This window comes from Marmota flaviventris, chromosome 5, assembly GCF_047511675.1.
Source record: "Marmota flaviventris isolate mMarFla1 chromosome 5, mMarFla1.hap1, whole genome shotgun sequence".
Lineage (NCBI taxonomy): Eukaryota > Metazoa > Chordata > Mammalia > Rodentia > Sciuridae > Marmota > Marmota flaviventris.
Window position 1 is genome coordinate 51,921,264 of NC_092502.1, and position 5,836 is coordinate 51,927,099.

Genomic DNA, 5,836 nt, shown 5'->3' on the forward strand with positions numbered 1-5,836 from the left:
TCCTGTATATGGTATTGATCCATTTATGCTAATTATGGCTTGGATAAATTATAAGTTTTTAAAATTCATATTCTAGGCCTGTTTAAGCTTTACCAAGGAGTACCATGCTACTAAATGCATGGAAAGTACTGGTGTATAAGTGAACATGTACTGATCTTATTCAAGGGTCTGCTTTCTCTCCCTAAGCCCATTTTTTAGTCAGAATGGCTGCTAAATGCATTGATGCTTTTTTATATTGCTGATGTTGAAAAACAGAATAAACACTCCAATTAAAGTTTTGAGTTCACTGAGGCCATACACTACAGCAATTCATCTTAGTAACAGTAAAAAGATGGCATGGATCTTGAAACATGGTAGGTGCTGCATAAATATACTGAATTACATTGAAGCTTTTTCATTATTGTGTAAAGACAAAATGAATCAGATTAGTCTGAAAACTCAAGTTTTTTGAGGTTTAATTAATTATGAGGACAGAATAAAACTAGAAATGCTGTTTTTCTAATATAAAGTCCAATTATAACTAATTATATAACTATAACAAAAATTATTCATAAAAAGATGCTAATATTAACAGTCCTTCTTACTGGATAAGAGTAAGTACTGGATTGAGTTTTATTTATTTATTTATTTATTTTTTATGAAACACAAGTTTTTAATGAAAAAAATATTGAAAAAATGCCACAGTGTCTATATGTTCATCTGAAGAGTACAAAGATGGAATTCTGAGGGAAAAAAGGGTCTTAACACTACAGAAACTAAATGTGGTTCTTAAATTAATTCAAAGGAAACATTAAAAAATGTAATGTTTCATACACTGAAATAAAGCAATTAGTCAGAGGTCATAAATTATAAATATAATAGTTCAAATATTGCTTAGCATTAGTTTCTCTTCTTTCAAAGAAATTGTGAAAATGGAAGATTTCATAGAAATTTAAAACAATGATATACCACACTGTAATCTTTACACAGACTACATTGAACCTTGAACATTTTAGATTTATAACATATTTTGGTTAATACATTAGATTCAACCCATTAATATGATTTTATATCTTGGAGAAATTCTATTGTAATTTATAACCTTTACATGCAGTTCACCCAAACCTTCCTCACTTCCAGGTCTTGCTTGCTTCTCTCCAGGGAGTTCTATCAGATTCATAATCGAAATTATGGAACTGTAAGTAACTTCTTTAGAACTGAAAATGTTTTTTTTTTTTAACAAAGTGCTTTTAAATTCAAATATTTCTTGCCCCAAACAAAACTGGAACATACTTAACCCTGAAATCTTCATATCTTGACACACATATTTTAACAGAAAAAAAAATCAGTTTGGGATCATTAATGTCCTTCAAGAGTTCAGATTGGATCTAAATTGGGTTTTGCATCATTATCCTGCTCGTGTTTGTACATGAAAGTTAAAAGAAAGAGGGCAACATCCAAGGATGACCAGTAGGCAGTGTGTGACGTGACAGCTGACCAATAGCGGCTCTCCACAAGGCCTTCTCTGAGTTCAAAATCGATCCTGTGATCCAATTTCAATGCAGAATCAAGAAAGCCAGAACTGTTATGTCGAAGAGTCTGGGTTGCTGCGGTGGAAGTAGGAGAAGCAACTGATTTCTTCTCATCTTCCATTGAGTCTTTTGATGTCTCTGATTGCTGGAATGCAGATGAATGTCCAAATCTTGAGAACAGCATTCCTCCAAGCCCCTTTCCAACGCTAGCAGCCCCTAATATGCTTGCTTTGCCTATATTACTTATAGATTCTCCATAGTGTCGGCAGGATAAGATTGGTGAGGTCATAGGGTTTGGTATGGTTGATATGCCTTCATTCTCTGAAATTAAGGTAGGTTCTTTTGGGTTGAGAAAATTTGGCTTCATATGCTCATAAGGTAGAGGATTTGAAGTATTGTACCAGTGGATCTGGACAGGTGAAATGTTGCTGTAGTGTTTCAATGTTAATGGTTCTAATCTATAAGCTACTGGATCTGTAGGATGGAAAATATTTAGCAACCGGTTACAAATCTCTCTAGGTAAAATATGGTCTTGACTTCCAGTGTTTCCTGGGCGGACGCCACGCAATGCCAAAAAAACAGCTAGTGGGGATCCCATACAGAAGAAATTCTCAACCTTAAATTTTAAGGCAGGTGTTTGTGTTACGGACGTTGCCTTCAATTCATGCAGCCATTCTTCTATTTCCCTCAGCCGTCCTTTTGTTATATAGAGTTCATCAAGAAGATGTCTTTCTTCATAGCTCATCCACTGTTCATCAGGGAATTCTTCTTCCTTTTGTAGCAACTGTTCATAGAGTAGAACTGGATTCCAGCCAGTCATTATGTCGTAAGTGATTACACATCCCAAGGAGTGGGACACTATTGAGACTTTACCCCCTTTTTCTTCAAAGTCTGGATTCCGAGAACAGAAAAGGGAATATAATCGATTCAGCTCTTGCTGAAGGCCTTTAACTAGTTCATCCCTATAAAGGGGGCTAGTATAATACATTATGTCCATTGCACTGCTGTTCAGCAAATCTCTTAAACCCCGTACTTTGTCAGGAGTAATGGAATCAACAGTATCTCCATCAAGAGTAAGTTTTGACCGCCACTCAACAGGCAGAAATTCAACATGTGTTGCATAGTTGGAAAAATGCCTTTCTTCTATTTTTCTTGCAGCCTCTCTCATCATGGCTGTATTTTTGATAATTCTTCCTTGGTCCATTTTCTGTCCAATGCCATGCACAACAAACACAATGTGGGTAGTCTGTGACGGCTTGTCTTCTACTGTGGCTTCTTCTACATAACCTCTACGAAGTCTGGTCCCACTACTTGATGCTTTAGAAAATCCTAGTTTTTGGGTGACTGTTCTTGCAATTTTAGATGTGATCGCATCACTATAAAGATATACTTCATCCATACTATGCCAGTCCACGTGGTTTGGACTCAATTTGAAACTATAAATAGCTTGGGAGCGCTTTCTTTTAAGACCTGCTGCATCTGTACTCTCCTTATATCCTCTCCATTTGAACAGAAAAGGGAGGGAGAAGGGAGGGAGGTGGTGGACAACATCTTTTCCGTCTAAGGATTTTGACACTTCAAGATCAAAGTTTCCCTGCATCTGCTGACCCCTAAAACATCTGAGATGTTCTCGCTCAATTAAATTACTTTCTTCTTCTTCTAGAGGCTGCCAAGTACCGTCAATAAACCAGTGTCCACGCATTACTGGTATTTTATCAGCCTGGTTCCAGTACACCGGGTAGCACTCTCCTTGGGTCACATCCACCTCATAGAGGCCGCGGCGCACGCAAACCGGCTCAATGTTCACCAGCTCCTCCATTTGGGGCTCATGCCCAGCCGCGCTCAAGCAGAAGCCACAGGCGCGGTCCTCCTCCTCTTCCTCTTCGGAGCTAGAGGGCAGGTCCAGCGGGGAAGTCCGGCCGCACACATGCTGGTTATCCGGGCCCTCGGGCTGGGGCCAAGCGCTAGTGGCTTGCAGCAGGGGCCGGAAAGCTAGCTCGATGCGGAGAGAATCGTAGCCGATGAAGGGCTTCCAGGTCTTCTTGTCTTCCTTGTAGAACCAGCGAAACTTCTCCGGGCCAAGCTCCGTCACCCCCTCGTAGCGGTGTCGGGCTGCTGGGCCGCCGGGCCGGGTTTGCTTCCTCTCCTCAAAACCCATTCCCGCAGCCCCACTGCCCCCCGAGTTCGTCGCGACCAGCGGCGGCTGCTGCGGCAGCAGCAGCGACGGGGTGCTGCCGCTGCCGCCGCCGCCGCTCTCGCCCTTAATGTAGTAGCGCAGTGAGGACCCCTTCTAGGCGGAGCTGAAATCACAGTTCTCGTCACTGAGGCAGGACTCCTGCGCCAGGTGGTTGAGGTCCTCGGCGACCAGCGCCAAGTGCAGCCCGGGCTCCCCGCGCAGCAGGGTTAGGGGCACGCTGCCTTCGTCCGGCTCCCCGCCTGGCAGATGCTGGAAGCAGCAGACGCTGCCGCCCGAATGCCGACCTGGCATTCGAGCCCAGCTCCCAGCCTCCGCTACCCCGACCGTTATGCTCAATGCTCCGCGGGGACCCGCGGCCCAGGTAATTCCACAAATTTGAGTTTTATTACTAATTATTTGAATGTTTCAAGCAGTTAATGTATGTTCAAATCAACTTTACTATATGAATTCAAATGACTGAATTCCAGATATCTACAAATAATGCAACTTTAAAATTAAACTTCAAATGTCTAATGTTGTTGGTAAATAATTTATGTAAAGATAAAAGAATAATTTAAAAAAATCATTTTAGTTACAATTTACAATATAGTTATAATTTTTATTTATATATGACAGCGGAATGTATTACAATTGTTATTACATATGTAGAGCACATTTTTTCATATCTCTGGTTGTATACAAAGTGTATTCACACCAATTCCTGTCTTCATACATGCACATTATTCCATCACATCCCACCATCATTTCTCACCTCATGCCCCCTCCCATACCCTCCCACCCTCTGCCCTCTCTATTCCTCCCAGGCTCTCTCTCCCTTAGTTACAATTTTAAAAGTACAAAAGAAAAATAAATTCCATATGGGACTGACATGATGATCCAGCCACTTTTTAATTTTTAAGTTCCAAAGGTCACTGTTAGTTTATGTCAAAAGATAAAAGCATAACATTGCCAATAAAAGAATTAGAATTCTTACAGATTTTTTTTTTAAGTGCAAAAACAACTATTCTCAGGATGCATATGCAGGCATCTTTTTGTAGTTCACCAGGAGTTGGATATCTGGAGGTCTCAAGCAAAAACTGGAACCAGAACCCCAGGAAGATCAAGGACAGCGACTCTGACTTGGCGCCTCTCACCTTTGGCAATATCATTCAGGTCTCCCAAGACTAATTTCCAGATCCTCCACGATGATCTTGATTTGTTCCTTCACCTTGGTTTTGGAGGCTGCTGGCGGTCCCTTGGGAACATAGGGGTTCCTAGTGTGTGTGTGTGTGTGTGTGTGTGTGTGTGGCGGGGGTGTTCTTTGGGAGCAAGGGAGGCAGGTCAGGACAGGCGGGCGCGGGGAAGCTGCTGTGTGGCCTGTCTCTGGTGCTGCTTTCCCACCCTGGTACCTCCACATCTTGGACCCTCCCTGGGCGGCGGGGATAACTGCAATCAGTGATCCTCCCGGGGTCAGCACTGTCATCAACTCCAGAGATATGGGGCTGGGCACTGGGCTGCAGACAGGCTAGCAGGAAGGCCGCGTCTCCTCTTGCAGCTGTCCACAGCTCACAAAACACCCCTCCCCCAGTGGGTGCAGAGGGGCGCCAGCCGGCACCGTGGGCTGTCAGCTGCAGCGCCAGCCACACTTTCCTATGGGATCTCTCCCAGACCTTCTTGGCATCAAGATGCAGGGAGACAAGTTTGAGTACTGCTGGCATCCTCACCTTGGTCCTGAAATGCTTCGCAGTCTTCGCAGCCTGCTAGTCTTCTCACATCTAGACAGCATTCTTTCTGCTTCACCCGCCAACAGTCCTGGATCAATTTAGATTGGTCAATAGGTTCTAAGACCACAATAGAATTAGGAGCTGAAGTTCTGGTCAGTAAAGTGACCCTAAATAATTATTCAGAACCAAAAAAAATATCCACAGAACTACATTCACCAGAGACCTTTAAACAGATTTCTGCAGGAGAGGGGTGCGGGAGGCATAACAGTGACATTTCACCTCCTGGAATCATGAAATTTAACCAGTACTCCTTGAAGAGGTGGCATAATAATGCTGATTCCACAGAACTAATAGAGGATTAATTGATTTTTTAAGTGCTCATACCAAACTCACACCCAGACTGAGTCATTTTTATTGTACTTCTT

The 5,836-nt window shown here is 42.6% G+C and overlaps 1 pseudogene; it reads right to left on the bottom strand.

Moving 5' to 3' along the window:
- Window positions 1–1,356: 1,356 nt before the first annotated feature.
- Window positions 1,357–5,405, bottom strand: LOC114082942 (phospholipase DDHD1 pseudogene; annotated as a pseudogene).
- Between the last annotated feature and the right edge of the window lie 431 nt (window positions 5,406–5,836).